Consider the following 19,696-nt stretch of genomic DNA (forward strand, 5'->3'; position numbering starts at 1 on the left):
AATAAATAATAGACAGATTTGTATAATATATTTTTGCAACAAATTATTGTATATTTATGGTGCCTACTTTTCAATTCTGTTTTCCATTTCCGTTCTTCTAAACATCATTTATTTAACAAAAGAAGCTCACATAATGATCTTGGTTTAATCTTTGAAGCTGACATATCTTCTTACTGTCTAATGCAACATAATATTCTCTTTATCACCTATTCTCTTTTTCACAGTCAAGCTCACTGCAGTTTTGTTTCATGCAGAAAGCAGTCAGCAATATGACTTGCAATGCACTCTAGACAACTTCTAGTGATCATAACAAAAAGCAGGAGATCAATGGGCAATCTTAGAGATTACTTCAAAGAAACAAAGGGTGTGCAAACTAAGTCTGTAAAAGCTGAGTCTTCCCAAACCACAGGGGGTTGTATAAAGCAAAGCAAATCAGTTCCTCCAAAGTTCAGCACTGAGTAGTGCACGTGGCTCTGTTAGGCACTGCCTTACAAAAAGGTCTTTAAGACTTTTTTCCTTGGGAAGTTTCATACGCATCTTGCTTCATACACAGATTTCTCATGAGGTATAAAATGAAATATCTTAGAATAAGAATGGAAACAGTCCCAGAAAATAAAGTGCAGAAGCAGTCTGTGATCAAAAATTATTCCAATAAGGGATGCATGTGGGTTCTGATTTTAAGTTTTCCTTACAACATAATAGTAATACAAAATGTAACATAAAGGAAATTACCTATTTAGTAGTCTTTCGAAAGAGCACTGTGACTGGCATCAGGAAATTTGATGATCTTAGATGATCAATTAAATCACCTTTGGATTGAAAAAAGGAAGTTTTAAAAGTTCAGAATAGGGACCTCTCACAGTCCCAAAAGAATTGAGTGCCTTATGATTGGTATGATCCCAGGAACTGGTACAATTTAAGATATGAATAAGTACTAAAGAAAGAACAATTTATGTTGGTAATAGTAAAGGCAGAAGGCAATTCTGGAATTTCTGAATGTCTGTCTATATAACTATTTCAAAAGTCTAGTTCTGAAGGAAACTTCAATTTCTCATTATCTAAGTTTCAGTTTATAATTTCATTAAATTTTAGACTGTAGCCTCTTAAACAGAGAATAGATGAGTGCCCATAACTTTTTGGTTGTACTTCCTACCAAGATTTTATCTCAAGCAGTAGATTCTGTTGTTCATCTTCTTTCCATCTTGAATCACTCAATCACTTTGAACAATTCCAAAACTTGCCTTATATTGAATTCAGGACACAGTATGGAAACATGGCCAACGTAAAGATTTTTTGAAAAACATTTTTTCCTAAAGTCCCTTACGTTTTGCTTGCAGATTTACCTTGGTCACTTTAATATTTTTTTTCATCTACTGACTTCTAAATAACTTCAAAGTTAAATATCTGAAGTTACTACTTGTATCTGTTGGCAGGCAGCATGCAGCTCCCAGGATCAGTCATATCTTCACCTGGGTTTTTGTGCTGCACAAAACTTCATGTTCAACTGAATTGTAAATGCAGCTTAAACTGAGATGTTGAAAACATTCTTGATCAAAAGAACACTTTTGAACTCTTGATTATTTAAAAATCTCCTCAGTCTCCATGTCTTCAAGAACATACGGTGATTCATCCATAATTATTTTTGTTAAAATTTGTTTAATTTAATAAGTGAATGAAATTAAAGATTTCTGTATCTGGCAGTTGGCCTTCCTAAAATTCAAGGTCAGTGCACAGCCAATCAGATCATGTTCTACAGGTGTCAGGTTGAAAAAAGCAGATTAATTATGTTTTTTATTATATTTTATTGTTTTTTACATTATGTTCAAAAGCAAGTTCAAATAAAACCAAGACATAAACATATCCCAAGTACCTTTGGGTTATAATTGAGACATCAAACCTTTCTTCTTTGAGGACATAATGTTTACTGTTACTGTGTGCATCTCTTCAAATGCTGTGCTGAACCTTTTTGTTCATTAACCACTTGACATCATTAAGATTTTGGCGATTGTTAAAGATTAATAACCCAACATTTTATGGGAATACTTTCAGGGTGACAACAAGATTCAGAACTCAAATCCCCAACCCCCAAACCACATTTAATTTGATAAATCCTGGGGTTATAGTGTGAAAGGAAAACTCTAATAGCACTAATACAATCAGAAGAAGGGAAAAAAACTAATACAGAGAAATGAGAAAACTAGGAAATCCAAACTTTACTTAGTTTAGAATCTAAAGGTCACAGAAATGATACAATTTCTGGAGTTGATGTGCTGCCAAGCATCTGAGAAAAAAAACCCACAACATCCAACCGAAACCCTGAGATTAAAGAACAACATGAAAATAATCTTAAAAAAAATCCAGGACTCCTGAAGCATTTTCAGCAGAGCTTATTTTGGGAGGAAGGGGCTGTGGGTTAGATCTTTCAGCTCTTTCAATGTTTATTCTTACAGCCAAAGTCCAGGATACTTGTTATGTTTATCTTTTTTATCTCACTGTCTCAGAGTGGGTGGACAAAGATTAGAATTTGGCCTTTCAATATTCTGTACTAAAAAAAGAGCATGTTAAATACAATATTTTATATCATCAAATGTATATGTTATTAAAAATTGCTTGTTTGGAAACTGGGCTTTTCAAATAAATAATGGGCTTCATTGAACTTCAGAGCTGTTTAGAAGACTCAGTTGGACTGTATGAATTATCTCTGTAGTAACCCATTGAACCTTTCCCTTACAGAGACACATCACTCCCATCTAGAAGATTTTAATGCTGTCCAACCATCTGATATTCTGGAGTCTTACAGTTGAGTAAGTACTAAATTCTCTAGGTAAAATTTTGTTGGAAATGAGGTACTGCTAAAAATCAAAGCTTTTTTATATTTATGTGAGCTACTCTTTTATGTCTATCTGGTTCACAATAGTTCATATTTTGTCAAGGAAGCCTGGGACAGTATTTTTATTGGGCAAAAATACCTGCTTTGCACTATGTGTGAAAACTGGAGACATTTCAAAATTTAACTCATATCTCATTCTCCTTAGGGCTTAGCCAAAAGGCATTATCCTTTTCCCAATCACTGCAATGATAGTTTATATTTTTTTGTAGAGCCATAAGTAGAACTATACACAAAGGTTGTGGTTTTTTGGTTGGTTTTGTTGTTGGTGGTGATGATGATGATAATGGTGGGTTCTTAGGTGCTTTTTGGTTTGATTATGTTGCAATTGGTATGATTCAACTTTCTGGGTGAAAGAATCATTGATGTGCACAGTGTACCATAGCATCTCTTAGTCTTCCACCAAATGTCTTTCCTAAGATTTCTAAATGTGATATAAAATGTCCTGGGGTTCTGGCTCATGTGAAATGAGTGGTTGCGTCTGGTTTTATTATGTACTACAAGAAGTAAGTTTTTGTTGTCAAGCCAAGTGATGCAGGTGGGCTTGGCCTTTTATGTTGTCTGTGACTACAGACTCTGGAATTCACTGTATTTTGTGGCTGATTTTCTCCAAAGCAGTTTGAACCCGAGCTAACATGTATGCAGCATGGCTGAGCAGAGGATTAGGATCAGTAGTAACAAAGTGAATGAACTTGGTGAAATATATGCATAGGTGACACCACAGGTCTGAGCTTCACTTTAGCCTCACTGGAGCATCCACAGCAGCAATTCTAGAGTTGGAAATGCCATCCTTGGGAATGTGACACACTGGTTCTTCCAGACTCATTCTTGTCTAGGGAGTCAATCAAAATCTAATCACTAGTATAGGGGAAAAAAAAAAAAAAAAAAAAAAAAAAAATTAATAAAAAAATTAAACAGCGCTTCTGGGAAACTATTGAAGAGTTATAAGATCTGCTATGTATAATTAATTCATATCTTTTCTTTACAATGTGGAAATTTTATTCATTAGCAATAGAGCTCTACATTCTGTATGTGCATATGGCATACTTCTGCCCATAAGGGGTTAGAGTGTAATTTTGTATTTCCAAGTAATTTAAGCAGGGTCACGGAATTTGGTAGTTTCACACTCAGAACAGCTGCTAACAGCCTTGCAAAAGAATCTCCTAAGCAAAACAATTGATTTCTAACTTTTTCCGAAGCAGGGAACCTTCACTGCCTAGATCATGTACAATAAAACTGACATCTGAGGGTAGAGCAAAAATATACTCAGCTTTCCTAATCCCTTGGAGGGTTGTGAAATTACTGTCTGAAAACTATAATGAGAATGGGATAATTTGTGACATTTTCCTCTGCTGTTAGAAGGTATTGATTTTATGACATTTTCCTTTCTTATTATATATTACAAGCATAAGACATCAGAATTTTAATATCAGATGCAAAGAATAAACAAGGATAGTGCTAGGTAGTACTTTATTTATTTCAATTATTTTTCATTTTTATGCTGCAGCTATTTTACCAAATCCCTGCAGGCTGCTAGCTGATAAATAATCATTCATAAGCTCTGAGAACTTAGAATTAGAGGAGGCAGCCCATAAATAAACCTATTTCTTCCATGAAGTCTCCCAGCCAAGTAAGATAACTTATCCTCACTGTGCTGAGTTTTGACCTCCCTTGGTTTACCTAAGACATTAAATTTTTCAGCTGCATTGTCTGTCTAATTTAGGCTGTCAGTGCCTTGTGGTAGTTGTAATTTTCCTCCTCACATGTGAAGGACCTGCTGAAAATACTAATGTATTCACCATAGGTCCAGTACTGTAACTTGAATTCAGCCCTGCTGCATCTTATTATTGTGAAGGTTTTTGTGAAGGGTAAGGTCCCTCTTCTAGTGGTAAAGCCACCAAGAAAAGGTTATGGAGAAGGCTATCTCATTGAGACAATCTGGAAATTCAGGTGTTGACCTCTTAGCTGTAAAAGACTACAGCCTGTACTTAGCTTTGTTTTCAGATGTGTCTGGGATCACAGAAAAACATACCTGGCTTTTTATTTTCTAGAGAAATCTGTGTATTTCTCCCTTCTGTTTTTAGCAGTTTCATTCCCACCCTGTTCATCATACCCTGCACATCAGTTCTGTCCAAGGAGTGAGCAAGGGCTGCAGGTTCCAAAGTTCTGAAAAAAACCTTGTGAGGTTGCATTGGCTTCTGCCAAAAAGAGAGAAACAGAAATTATTTAAATGTCTGCCCAGAAGTGCTCTGTCTATCTGAACAATGGTAGCAGGATCACATTCTAAGTAAATGGATGGCAGCAGGATTCTAATCATACATAAAGTGCTATTTTCTAGAGTCATGTTTTTCTGCAAGAAGTCTGACCAGAAGAGAAGCATTTATGATATCCACATAACTGCATTGTAAGCCGGTTTAAAAAATGTAGATTCTTGTAATCATCCTGGCCAGAAGACTGCCAGGATGAGCAGTGGTCCCTATAAGACTTGAGCTGTACAGCTTGAAAGCCACACAACACCAAAATCCATGGAGGTTTCAGTAATTTCATATGGTTTATGAAGACCAGAAATTAAACATAATGGATGTAGTTATCTCTATTGTAGCTGCAGTGGTCTGTTGACTGAGTTATAATTAACCTCAACTTCAGAAAATAACCTGAAATTCAGAATGTCTAGCTTTAGCCTAAAACACATGGAATCTTCTCTAGAGAAAATGTTGGCTTAGAAGAGGACTATAGATACAGCTACCAGCACTAACAGATACATAAATTGGAAGAATTCAAAACCAACTTAAAATGCATGGTAGCTCTGGCACATAGTCACAGGCAAGTTTTATGTTATAATTCCTTCTTGTGTATGAAGTGTTAATTTAGTGTTGGCCTAAATCATCACATGCTGTCTAAATATACTAATAGGCAAATAAGAAAGAGGTGTTACAGTTGACTTCTTTGTAATTTAAACCAAGGTAGCACATTAGGCCAAATTTTACCCTGATACAAGAGCAGTATCTTAAATGTAACCAACTCATACTATGGATGTCTTTAACTTAGCAACTCTCTACTTGCAGACATTACCATCTATAATTCTTTCAGACTTACAAAATGCTTTTGCTCATTTTAACATGAAAAAGCTATGGAAAGAAACAGATCACCTATCTGAAATAACTCAAAGCTTCCTGACCCAAAGAGAGGCACACTTTACAACATCTTGAATCTGGTTGTGTGGACGATGTAAGAGAAGCAATTTTTTCCTTGGCCATCATAATTTAAATTGATACAGTATAAGGAAAAACACAAGCCTATCCACAAAAGAAAAAGTTAATCCTATATTTGGTGTGGATATAGTGGAGTTTAATGTTGGTGAGGGCTTTTTTTTGTTTGTTTTTTTGTAAGCATAGCACATGAGTATTATTGTAAAAAAGTAAGAACTAAGGCATAAGGGGAAAGAAAGTTATTTTTATGCCTTATGAAGTTGACTAAAGTTGCAGATATTGTGTGTGAAAAGTATTTGTATCAAATTTATATAGAGTTTTCTCACAGAGCTGTGTAAGTGAAGAGAAGGGAAAAACAACATCATAATAAGGTCAGTGGACGAGAGAGTAACTGAGTTGTCCAGAAAATAAAGCCACACTGGGATCTCATAAACTGGGATATCATTCCTCTAGGTAATCAAAAACATTCAAAATATCATTCAAAATGTATCTGTCCCTTGTAGGGACTTTAAATGAGTCAAGTTTACTTTGTCTGAAGTAATGCTTTCATAAAGAAAATACTACAACCAGGGAAAAGCTCTTCTTGTATCCCTTAACAATAAAGCCTGAAAATACAATGTAATTGAAATTCTTTTCATGTGTACTTCAGAAACAAAATAATTTGGGGTTTCTTTAAAGAAGTACAGATTGTGTAGATATTATCTGATTTATGTAGTATAATCATATTTCTATCATAATTTTTCTAATTTGTAACAAAAGCTTTATAAATATTTCATTCAGATCTTTTTCAACATAAATACTTCCATTTCTGGGGATCTCAGTTTGATCTGAGTGCAAACAGCTTTCAGCAGCAGGGGTCCAAGCCATAGAGATATATTCAGATTTAGACCCAAATCTGAATATACAATGTTTGTGCCATCGTGGAGCTGGAGAGCAAAGCAGTCAAACATACACATGAAGCATTCTGAAAGAGAAACAAAGGAGGGGTAAAGCAAAAAGGGGAAGAAGGAAAGAAAAAGAAACATATATAGAATGATTACAGACATTTCTTAGCTTGCATTTGTCTGATGTGACAGGGTTCAGTTCCTGCTTCTCTGATTTCCTCTCTTTAAAAGGTATTTAGTTGTAAGGCTTTGATTTCTGGTAGAAATTATGTGAAGGAGTGTCCCAGAGAATCTATGAATCTTTAGTTATGGTTTGATTGGCTGGATGTGCTTTCAGTTTCTGGGAGCCTATTGTGTGGAAGTTCAAAGTTTTCAAGTGCAGATACAAAGAGGAATCAAACAAATGGAAAACAGTACTTAAAGGATAAAACCAAAGCTCACATATTGTATCAAATCAACTAATAAAGCTAAAGCTAATGCATTCTCACTATTTTTTGAATCAAGGAGAAATATTATTAAATGGTATTTCAGACCACTTAAAAAAATAAATAGCAGAGTTTCTGAAGATAATTAATTGCACAAATGAGGCTTCTGATGGGAAATGTTCAGCATGGTCAGTCAGTTTGCATACAGAGCGAATGCATGGAGATGTGGGGTCAGATACTTCGAGCTGAGTGTATGTTTTTGTCATTAATACTAATGCTATTTGCAAAAATTCCAAGTACTGATCTTAAAATGACCCTTAGTTCTGTACGCAGGGCTCATTTGCTTCTGCTTTTATAACTTACTGTTTTTTTTCACTAATTATTTTACATTTTTCCTCTTTGGTTTTGTGCCAAAGGCTTATTTAATAAATACATCAATTTTAAAGGGAAAAAAAATGTGATAGAACAAAACACTATTCTTATATACAAAGATTTGCAAGACTAAAGTTCCTATGAAAATAATGCCTATTAAGTAGGGTAAATATGGTCAAGTATAACTAGAAAGTGGTATTGTTTCCTCCAATGGTCAAAGGAAAAAATCTTTGCCTGAAAAAGTGTGACAGAAAAGGGCCATGAGATAGACATGAGTGGATTTAGAAATTCTTTACCTGCTCAGCTGATATTAACAAACCTGCCTTTAGCTCTGTCTTGATTATTTGAAACTAAACGTTTTGCACAGGAAATGAAAATAGGTTGATTAAGCATATTCTCATCCTCACCCCATGCATCCTGTGTATTACTATGACACCCTCTGATGTAGGATAGCTACAGTGCAGAGGTAATAGATGGGAAATTGTTTCAGGCCCCAGTGGTTCTGGTGTATGATTATGATACAGGCTAGCAATCATAGAAATTGCTTCTGAAAGTCATATACAGCTCACCCATTCACTGAGTTGCTCAGGGAAGCCAGGGGATTTGTGTGCTTCAGCAAAGCATATGTTATAAAAGAGTTATTTATAATGAAGTCTTGCAGATGAGTCTTATTTCTCTGACTCCTTCGTGTGGATTATAGCTTGTGGAGACAGGAAAGAAGAGTTATACTGAACTGTTCTGTAAGTCATTATCTTCCCTTAACATATGGCACCATTTCTTGTTGGAAGCAGATGCTGTCAGTGTAGCAGCCTAGCACCAATGAAGACATTGTCAGTTGTATGGTTACATTACAGTGAGTGCCTAATTAGTCCTTTTACATCTACTTTTTACTTTATTTTGACAATTAGGAGGTTTAACAAGAGAAGGCTATGGAGAAACTGTGACCTTCTACTTCAGTCAGAATGCAGACTTGAGAGTTGAGGAGTATGTACTCTGCACCTCTCCCGAGTTCAATTTAAATGGAACTGGTGCTGAACTAACGGGTTCTCTACATGTTTTTATCATAGATACACTTTAAAGTCTGCTGTAAATTGAAGGAGGCTAAATGTATTAGAAATGAAACTGATTCTTCCTCTGTCCCTTCTGATAAGGTTCATTTCAGACATTTAGAAAATATCTAGTACTATCAGTTTTATACAGTATTTATGGTAGTATGCCATACAAATCAAAAAGAAAAGGAAGATAAAAACCCCTGGGAATATAATGGAAGTTATGTTTTGCAGATACTGTAGACATCTCCACTTCTATATCAAAGCCATGAAGAAAAAGCTGGCGAAACTTTTCCACTGAATCAGGCTTCAAGCACAGACTTTAATGTTTTATAAAATATCTGATTACATTTTCTGACATTGTGGTAGCCTGTTAACACTAGCTTGGAACTACTCACTTGATGCACTGAGGACTGTTCTGATTTCCAGTAAGGTCAACAGAGAGACTGTCAGATGAGGCCCTCCCAGTTTTATTTTCTGTCATTTAAATAGATATTTACACTTTCTATACCAAGTTCTAACTGCATGACCTAATATTATTATAATCAAAGCAAACCCTCCCCAGAGGTTATATGCAACATATCTCAGTCTGTTAATAAAGATGTTAATAACTGAGAAACTTTCCCTTTTTTGCGTGTTAACATCACAAACCCAATAAAACGTTTTTTTTATGATTTCCTCACAGTGCCTACATAGTATGCAGTGTATTTATTTCTCATTTCAGCTAGAAGACAAATAAGTTACTTAGCAACTTAGAGATTGATTGTCTGCCTCCCTACTGACAGATGTAATGACTAAATAAAAGGAATAAATATTTTTCTAGTTTTTTAATTAAATGTTTACAAATATTGGAACCTTGGGAAACAACTAAAATGTGTCCCTCAATGACAAATATTGAATAAAAGCTACTTTTCCTGACTTTGACAATTTCTGTTTATATTTCTTTTTGTAATTCAAATTACTGAGGAAATCATTACTATAAACAACTTATAATTATAGGTCTTTTTAGACCACTTCCTGAGATCACCTTTTACCAGCTTCATTGAAGTGTAAACCAACACCAGTCTCCCACAGAAGCTGCAGATGTTCAGCATCATATCTGATGATTAAGTCAACTCCTCAGGGGCTAAAGGAGGGACAAAACTTTTCTCCTCATGTTCTGAGAAACACTGGCCCTCAGCCTGGCACTTTTTGCACTCCTTATCCATATGCTGTAGTGGTGTGCTATGTTCATTTTCAGAGTACTCTCTCAGTTCCATAAAAGAACATTTCTTTAAAAAGATGAAAATGAGTTAAGGCTGTGAAAGAGTACATCATTTGGCTTTCACAGGATGTAGCATAACAGAGAAAATCACAGGACATATTTTACTGCAAATCTATTTACTTCAACCTGTTCAGACCCATTCCTGTAAATATAAATTCACAAATATTTAAAAGCAATATGAATAAGGAGATAGTAGAAGTAAAAAATATCTTCATTCAGATCCCTTGCAGAAAGGATTTGACAGCAAAATTAACCCAAATTGATCCTCTTCTCACCAACTCTTTTCTCTAATTTTTGATTTTCTGATAGTGGAATACCAAGCCCATTTTTCTGCTTTAGAAAGCTCTTTATGCAATTCAAGTGCAGTTTTGAAAATTATAATTTATATAAACGTTTACTGCAAAAGTTGTGTGTGTCAAATGACCTGTTTTCTGGCAGGGTTTCCTGCAGCAGTTTGATTTTATGCAACCCATCTGGAACGAATTCCCATAGCATTTTAACTCTGGAATGCAATTTTAACTTTGGTCTCCAGATGGTCCAGCTCCTTAGAGCTTTACTAGTCAAGTCACAAATAAAGTTATCTATGCAAAAATAATAATTAACAAACTGCTTGTATTTAAAAAAAAAATCAAAAAGCAAAACAACAACAAAAAAAAAACCCCAGAAAATTGTCATCTCCAGTGCAGATAAGACAGTTGGCTTTCTCTTGACAGAGACCCATGGAGAATTAGGATTAAACAGCACAATTTGTTTTTCATAGTTGAGGAGTCTCCTCAGTCCCTTTCCTTCAGGCATGAGTACTGGCCTGGGGCTCCCAGGATGGTCTTGGCTCACTGGGGGTGGTGGACTTGTCCCCTTGTGGAAGCCATGGCCCCTGGGTCCCAGTCCTCATGAGGTGGCACTCCCAGTGCTCACAGTCTTCAAAAATAGGAACTTTCTCAGTGGTCTCAGAAATTGCTGAGAATGCATCACAGTTGACTGTAGAAAGCTGAGTTAGTCCCAGTGTTACTACAGAATATATCAAGAGTTATGGAATCTGCTTTACAAGAAAGAGTAAGGAACATCAGAGTTGCTTTCAATTTCCAGTGCAAAGTCAAATGAAAGATCTATCAGGCCATCTTCTGAAACAAAGTTCTGATCACTCTAGTTTGAGGCTTGGTTCCTTTATTCCATCAATGTTTGGACAAGGACAGCCCTGACTGCTCACTAAGCACACAGCTCTCTGTCCAGTCCTGCCCAGGATGGATGCTGACTTCAGTGGTGTTTTTCTGGGCCAGCTGATGTGCTAATGGGAACCTGTCCACTTGTCTCCCTGTCCCAGTGAGGGTCATGGTTCTGCAGCTGCTCTGCCTTGCAACCTGAGCTCCAATGAGAGAGAAACTTTCCTACTTTGCTGGTAATCTGCTTGCAATTTCATCATCTGCAGGAGAGATTTATTCCTCTTGCCAACCCTTCTCATCTTTCTTATCCCGTTCTGCTGTTTGTTTCCAACACTTTTGTAATCTAGCTGTAGAGTGTTTATTTCTGAAAAACTATGTAGATTCACAGAATGGTTTGGGCTTAAGGGACCTTAAAGGTCATCAAGATCCAACCCCACTGCATGGACAAGGACACCTCCGTGCTAGAACAGGTTGCACAGGACCTCATCCAGCCTGACCTTGAACACTTCCAGGGAGGGGGCATCCACAACCTCCCTGGGCAATATTGCCTGCTGTGTTTTCTGGAATTATTAACGACACTGCACTGCTCTCCAAAGTTGATAATGATGCTTCAGAATAGTTCAGTGCTTCAGAAATAACATTCTATCAATACTGGACATTTTCAGAAGCTCTGAAACCTTCAGTTAAAATTTAGCATTCTGTTTTTTTGCAGTCATTTGTGCATATAGCTAATAATCCAGATTGGATACGTGTTCAGTTGAGTTGTACTTACTTGGAACTTGAAGCTGGTGCCCCCGTTCTGCAGATCCTACTCAGTAGAGACTATTAGCAGTAAATTACTGCAGTTCTCAGAAAAGAAAATTAACCTGTGCTGAGCTCTGTGCTGTCACTGCTGGTTTGTTTCCAGTTACCAAATGAATTAATTTATGGTAGTTTTGATCTCTCTGTGCTGCACCACAGCTGTCATGGGAGATACATGTAATGATTTCAGTTAAACTACTTACACTAGAAAACTAGCTCATATGTGGCTTTATATGTAGTTAAGTGCTTTGCAGACTGAAGCTTTAATACATTTAGCAGTCCCTGGGTGCACTAGGATCTGGAAAATTATTGTATTTGTAGAAATCTGCATTTTCGTTTAACTATTCAACATAGCTGTAGGCATGGCTTTTATAAGATAAATGCTTGATTCTTTTTCATATTTCTTATTGTCCACAAAGATTTGAGTTTCAGACAGATCTGAGATAGCTGAAAAACATTTATGGCCGCTTACATAACTTCTGAGATATTCAACAGAGAAAAATATCAGTTGAAATCTTGAAGACAATACATTCTCCCATCTGTATGAATGCACGAGAGATTTCTTAGCAGTTAGGGATTGTATAAATGCTTATTTTTCGTTTTCAACAAATTGATAAATTTGTGTGTCTACATCAATTTTTAGTTCCTTCTTGTGATTATTTCACTCAAGCTCTCATCAAAGACCTGCACACATGAAACTACTATCTTTTTTTGTTTCTCAACCTGTTGATATTTAAAGGGTTTTGTTTTACACATGAGAAAGTAGTTGTTTTTTTCTCCCAGGATTCTGATGTGCCGCAGAGGACTTAGGTTTAAGTAAAGATAAAGAGATACATGCTTGTAGGGGGGGAGTTTTTCTGCTTCAAGGGCTATATCTTGTTTCTGGTGAAGCTTTTCTTATCTGATGTGTTGCAACACTGATGAATGCTGTGGATAACTGCTGGAGAGTAAGTGGTGGGGGACAACAGTGATGGGCAGGTCCTGACAGGTCAAACATCAGCACTTTATAATACTGGTCTTGAACTGTTTTAAAGATTTTTTTATTGCAAATAGCTACCTTATGGAAGCTGGGGAAACAAGAAACTTAGCAGCACACTGGGTATATTCTGAGCAGCACTTCTGACTCCCAGATCCTGTAGTGCCTCAGTGCTGCTTGAGGTTTGCAGAGGAGCTGTGGAGCAGCAGGGTGTGCTGGCACCCAAGGACAGAGCACACCAACCATAGTTATTGCTTGGTGGGGTCTCACTGCCTCCTTGCTAGCCACAGACCTATGGAGCAGGAAAAAAAAAAAAAAAAAAGAAATTTTAGTTGAATAGGTTAATAAAAAAAAAAACAACAGCACAAAACAACAAACAAAAAAACCCAAAAAACCCCCAAAAAACCCTAGACTAACAACAGAAGGAGCAAAAGCTTTTCAACTTAACTAAGTCAAGCTACCTGTTGAGCTGTACATGAATTCAAATCTGAAATCACACTGGAGAAAACACCCTCCTGAGCTTTAATGAACTATATACAAACAACAGCAAAGTTTTCCAGGGAAGCAATAAATTCTGTTTCTGTTACTTCTACATTAATGAAAGAAGTGGCTGCTTAATGTAGTTTGAGATAAGCCTTTGGATGAAAACAAACAGAGATTTTTTTGGTTTTTTTTTAAATCTTAGAACTCTAGTGTTAGGGGGATAGCTGAGAAAACTCAGCAGCAAGCTATCCACAGCAACATTACCACAAGCCAGTAAGATCTAGAGCTGCTTTAAACCAAACAAGGCTAACAGTCTGTACTGCTCTGTTACAAACTCCCAGCATTCCAGAACACAGGGACTAATACCCTGGAGAATTCCAGTTTACTCTGAGGTTTGGGGTTTTGGGGTTTTTTTCCCTCTCAAACCAATGATTTTAATGAAGATAAATACACTCTTCCCCTCTCCAGTGAGACATCTTTCTGTTTCTCTACCCCACGGCCCCACTTAGTTAACTTTTAAATTCAGTGTGCTGAGCATCCTCTTGTACCTTCCCCAGCACTTGGTGGAGAAAAAATGGCTTAAACACATGACATTTTAAGCAAAAATGATTAAGAAAAAGACAATTCTCATTGTAACAGGAGAGAGCAAGCAACAGAGCTGTCAGTTGTTAAATTGGGTATTGTCTCATTAAATTTCTAAGCTTAGTGTCAGGAAAGATTAGGAGCAGACTGACATATTCAACTGGCTCAACAACTTTGCCACAATCACAGAGAAAACATTAGCTCTGCTATTAAGGATATACAGAAGCTAATTTCTGACAGACACTTGCTGTTAGATGAATTTGATGTCATTACAGTTCATTAAGTATCCCAGCCATAAAGCAAACATACCTTGCCATATGCTGCACAGAGGGTGAAGAGATAAGCTAGAGAGGAGAGGAGAAACTATTTTCTTCTATGACTTTGTCTTTTTCTGTGAGTGAGGGATATTCTTACCAGACAAACCATTCCAACAAAATGAAATGAACCTTGGACCTTCTGTCAAATTCTAAACCAAAGACTTCCTCAGGTTTCAAAACAGCCCTTTTTCTATCTTTTAGGCTGTCATATCTCCCATTTGTGAGGCAGAGGAAATGGAAATATGGCAGCACTATTACCAAGGTAATCATACAGTGCTCCAGGACTGGAGCACAGGTTTCCCTGTGAAATACTCAGTTTGAACTGTGGGCCAGGGCAAGAATAGAGCCTTGGAATTAAAGTGAACATTTGCATGAAATTTCTGTGAGTCATACATAGACTATGTGATATTTCTCTGTGAATATTTAAACTCTGAATTTTAATTTAATATCAGTGTAGAATTCCTTCATTTCCATTCAGTTTTGTCGATTTTTTGTCTGGTCTTAGAGAAAAAAAAAACAACAAAAGGTGATGGGGAGGAAACCCTCTGGGAGTAATGCAATTGCTGGAACACCAGGAGGGCTCCTGTTCCTTGGCCTCTCCTGCCTTCCAGGGGGGTGAGGAAGAAGGGGGCTGAGGCAGAGGGGTTCACCCTGATGCTGCCAATGTCCCAGAACCTTCTGGAGCAGATGGTCCCTTCTGAGCAGGGGCAGCACCTTCTCCCCCCTCCTTCCTCCTTGGCCTTGCTGTTCCCAGCACTGTTCCTCACAGGTCTTCCCTCACTCCTCACTTCAGGCACTGTTTTGCTCTTCCACCAGCTTTGCATTTAAGCGTTTAAATATCAGAAATTGCTGTTTAACTATCAGAAAATAATTCCTACAAAATTCCAGCTACGTTTGTAATTAGCTGGCACATTTTCTGTCATCTGTGAGTCTGAGTCCTTCTCTCTTTCCAAGATTGCCACTGATTGGCTTCATGAGGGCAAGAGCTCAGAACCATAACACCATGCAGCTGGTTTGGCTTTTCCTTTGCTGTTTGGTAACACCTGTAAAGGAAGTAACTCCTGACCTTGATACAGGCTAAATAGGGGGTGAATTGCAACAGGAATCTTCTTTGCAAAAGCAGGTATTGTAATGTATTTTTGTTTTCTTTAAACAGACAGTAGAAGAGGAAAGAAAACCCATGCTTTTTCTTGTAGGATAACAATTTGAAGTATAAATACTATCTGTCAACTTTAGAGGTTGCATGTTTAACTCTGAAGTGTTGTTCCCTATGGGAAAATATGCCTGGTGTTGTTTGTAGGTAGAAATGATTTGTTAAGGCTGGAATGTGGTTACAGTGGTATAAATAATAAAAAAAAATAAATCTGGTACACCATAAACACCTTTTTGTAGCTATCAAGTGTATTTTTAATTTAACACTGGTGTGCTGTGAATAATCAGTCAATTTTCCTTTTCCGTTTTCCCAAAGATAATGGGGGTAAATGTAGGATTAAATGTCTTTTTTTTTTCTGTTGAGGAAAACAAATTTGTTACTCTTCAACAAAGCTGTATTACCTTTTATTGAAATCAGGAACTATATCCTCATTGTGTTCAACTCATAATTGTGTTCTTGGGTACAGCTGCACCATCATAGAATGTGGTTCATAGCAAATATTACAGAAAATTTGGGGGCTGAAGGGGAACAGTCGTTTTGCTTTGGTATTACTGGAGGAACACATTAGGCAAGCAGGATTACAAAGATATTTAGTTAGTTAGTTAGTTAGTTTTTGTGATTCTGACCGGTCCATGCTGTAGCATGAGCACTAATTGTCCATAAAGTAGATTCTTTCATGACTCAAGACTCTCCTTGGTGTGAGGTTGGCTTGCAGCAAGTGTTTTCAAACTGTAATTAATAAATCAGCTAAAATCAGATTCACTCTTACAACACCAAACAGCAGGGCCTATTTTCAAATGTATGCAGTTCATCTTGATTCTCCATCTAAATGCTTAAATACTTTTTCAAAGAACTCCTGTAAACAAAATCTATTTTAATACTTCTTTTAATTTGTTTTAAAATAAACCTTTTTACATTATTTTGTCTTGTGTATGATAAATTGTTTATAAAGATGTGTTGTATGGGTTTCATAAATTGTGTTTTGTTCCTTTATAAGGCAAAAGATTTTATTCATCAATATACAAGTAACTCCTGTCTGGTAAACAACAGTCTCTCATGAGAAAGAGGGCTTATAACTTAATATGCATAGGAATTGATAAGCAGTAACTGTTCTTTCCTGATAATGGATTTTGTGATGTAGTGTCTATACTACAAAGGATTCCAGGAATATATCAAGTCTTCTAATTTTCTATTGCTAACTCTACATTACCTGAGCTGTAGTGTTGTATAAACAAAACCTAAAATGGTACTCTGCTGTTATTGCTTTGCCTGACAGAAACACTTTCTGTGTTATTAATTCTGATGCAGAACAACAGGGAAAAAAATATGCTTACCACATGGTAGGGGTACAAAAAGTTCCTTCATGGAAGAGAATCGTTGTCAGGGTTGTTGTTATTGTATTACTGTTCCAAATTATTTGACTGTTTCACAGCAGCCATAAAACAGATATTAATCAGAAAAAAAAATCAATGTTAATTAGAAAAATTCAATTCACAAATGACCAGATTCTCTGGAAGGGGCAGTAAAAAGCTAATTGCTTTCAGAGCTGAACATTTCAGGAAATCTCGGTTTCTGAAACTGCCAGAGACTTAAAAACAAGGAAGGAAATGGAAGAACCATGATTTCTTGACAAATCTGAAAGTTCGTTTGCCTAACTTATACTGGATTTTTCAGGAAGTTTCCTCAAGATTTCAGAAAGGTTAAAATTCCCATGACATTTCTGGAATGCAGTGTGATTCATGAAGGAAAAAAGAGTTAACGAGTTAACTCCTGTTAGCTGTGATGGAAGTGGCAGTGCTTGTTTTAATAACAATACAGAAAGCCTTATATCCAGCTGGGCCTGCTGAAATTCCAGGTTGATCCAATAATCACATTTTCTTTAAGGTGCCATGACCTTATTTAATTGAATTGTTCCAGGGTTTGGGGTTTTTTTGTTTGTTTGTTTTGTGTTCTGTTTTTTTGGGTTTTTTCTTTTCTACTCCAGTTCATAATGTGTCTGATAAAGTTAACACTGGTTCTGATCTTAATGTAAAGATGTCCAAAAGAAAGTTGGTTAATAGTTCTGTTTAGAAAATAGTGAGTTACACAAGATGCCTTCAGTTCTTTGTACAAACTGATTTCTTCTATTCATTGAAATCCTTCTGTGATCAGTTCTGCAGTCTCCTCTGGTGTAGTTTCCATAAATTTTCAGTTGCTTTTTTTCATGGAGCATGTTGCAATTTTTGTTATTATCAGTACATCTGTAGTTAGAATGAGGCTTCTAAGATTCTTTCAGTATTTTAAGTCATTCAATAAAAATTAGATCTCCCTGGGTTGTACTCTGTCTGAAATGTTAAACTTTTTGTTTTGGTCAAGATTAGAGATCAAAGACCTGCTGGTTAGCCTTCACAGCCTGATTTGTTTTTTGTTTTTTTTTTCCTTCCCCTTCCTCTAATCCTTAGGGTTTGTCTGCAGTGATGCAGACAGTTGTCTGCTGCATGCCAGGTGGATGGAAGCCAGTCCTTGGTCAAAAGCCATGTGGCAGAATTACTGTGACTGTAAGCTGAAGCTGCTATATCCCACCTCTTGGTTCAGGTAAGACAGATGTGTTTCTGTTAATTTGTCTGGCAGCCTGTTCAGGGATTCAGAGAGCTTGAATTGCTTTTGAGAGTGGACTCCTGCTTTAGAGTTTTTATTCTGTTTCATTTTACTATTACTTTTTGAAAATGATGATTTTTTTTCTGAAAGAAATATTTTCCTGGAGTTTTACGTGTAACTCTTTCTTCTTTGAAAAACTACTATATGTTTTATAATGGTGCTTTAAGAATGTTTCACTTAAGTTGAAAAAGTACTAGTTGTAATGCTGAGTACTGTCAGAAGATTGTGTTAGCCCAGCAGGTTCAGTCCAAGATGGATGGAGAGCTTAGGTTTTGATTGGATGAACATAACTTCTCTGTCACCATGGGCCAAAGACAGACTTTGATTTTTCCCATTATTAGGAACAGCAGAGCTCTGTGTCTTCTGGCAATGACAAGTTTAGTTTCCTGCTTATGAAGTCAGATGCTTGGTTATGTTAAGTTAGAAATAGAAGGTATGAAAGGTTTATGTGGAGAGACAATAATCAGTGAGTAAAAATGCACAAGTCCATCCACATTTCTCTGACTTGCAGTGTGGGTAGGGTTAATCAGCTACACAGCTCTGTCAAGGTAGGTTAGTTATGGTCATCACACCATATCAGAGCAGAACAGAATTCCCTGTGTCATGGATAGACCACCTGGAATTTGTCCTGGCAGCAGTCTTTAACATTGATTTTTAAAATACCAGTATCTTCAGAAGATAGATCTGAATGATGAGCAGATCTTAAACAAACGAAGTTACAAGATGAAATGACTGACACTGCCTTTGAAATAGTGGATTTTCTTTAGGGTTACCTTCAAAGAACAGATTTTTTCAGATAAGCTTTATGTACTGTAAAGTAGATACATCTTCAGTTATAGAATTGAGAATAAAACAGCTTGTAAGTGGAGTTATCCTTTAAGTAGAACAATGAAGAGACACAAAGGATAAATTAACTAGAAGACAGAAATCTCTGACATCAGACAATATTCTGTACTATTGCTGTACCAAAATCAAATGCTTTCAAGAAGTGAATACAAAATAAAATATTCTACCATCTAGATGTTGATCTTCACTGATAATTAGTTTTAATTTGAAATAATATCTCAAATTTTCATCATATTGATTTATCTAGTGCAAGCTTATGAAGATGGTAGAAAGTATTGACATGATAAAGAAAGGTATCTAGATATCTTGCTGAGTTACTTGCAGGTCTTTAACATCAGAAAGAATGGAGAATGATGGTTTTCTTTGAAAAAGACACCACTTTTAAGTCCTTAGAATTTTCTTCTGAAATCAGATCTATGTAAGTGGAGCCATATTGACACAAAATGTCATTATGCAACTAGGGCATAAAATCACATTAAAGGGTCATTAGTAATAAGAATGGCTTGTTAAAAAATTTTACTGTGACAATCACATAATTGGGTCAATTTGAGCTGTCTTGGAGGGTTTTTTTTTTTGCTTTATTATTCTCCTCTGCTTCTGACACCCAAACCAAAACAAGCTCTTCAGTTTTGCCTTGTTAGGAATAGTTAT

The 19,696-nt window shown here is 36.4% G+C and overlaps 1 long non-coding RNA gene across 1 annotated transcript in view; it reads left to right on the plus strand.

Annotated features, from left to right (window-relative positions):
- Positions 1-18,131, plus strand: part of LOC139802329 (uncharacterized) — a 44,803-nt gene extending 26,672 nt beyond the window's left edge. The window contains exon 3 of the long non-coding RNA XR_011728564.1: positions 18,004-18,131. This is a non-coding gene — a long non-coding RNA (uncharacterized lncRNA). The remainder of the gene's footprint in view (positions 1-18,003) is intronic.
- The last annotated feature ends 1,565 nt before the right edge of the window (positions 18,132-19,696 follow it).

Source organism: Heliangelus exortis, chromosome 14 (assembly GCF_036169615.1).
Source record: "Heliangelus exortis chromosome 14, bHelExo1.hap1, whole genome shotgun sequence".
NCBI lineage: Eukaryota > Metazoa > Chordata > Aves > Apodiformes > Trochilidae > Heliangelus > Heliangelus exortis.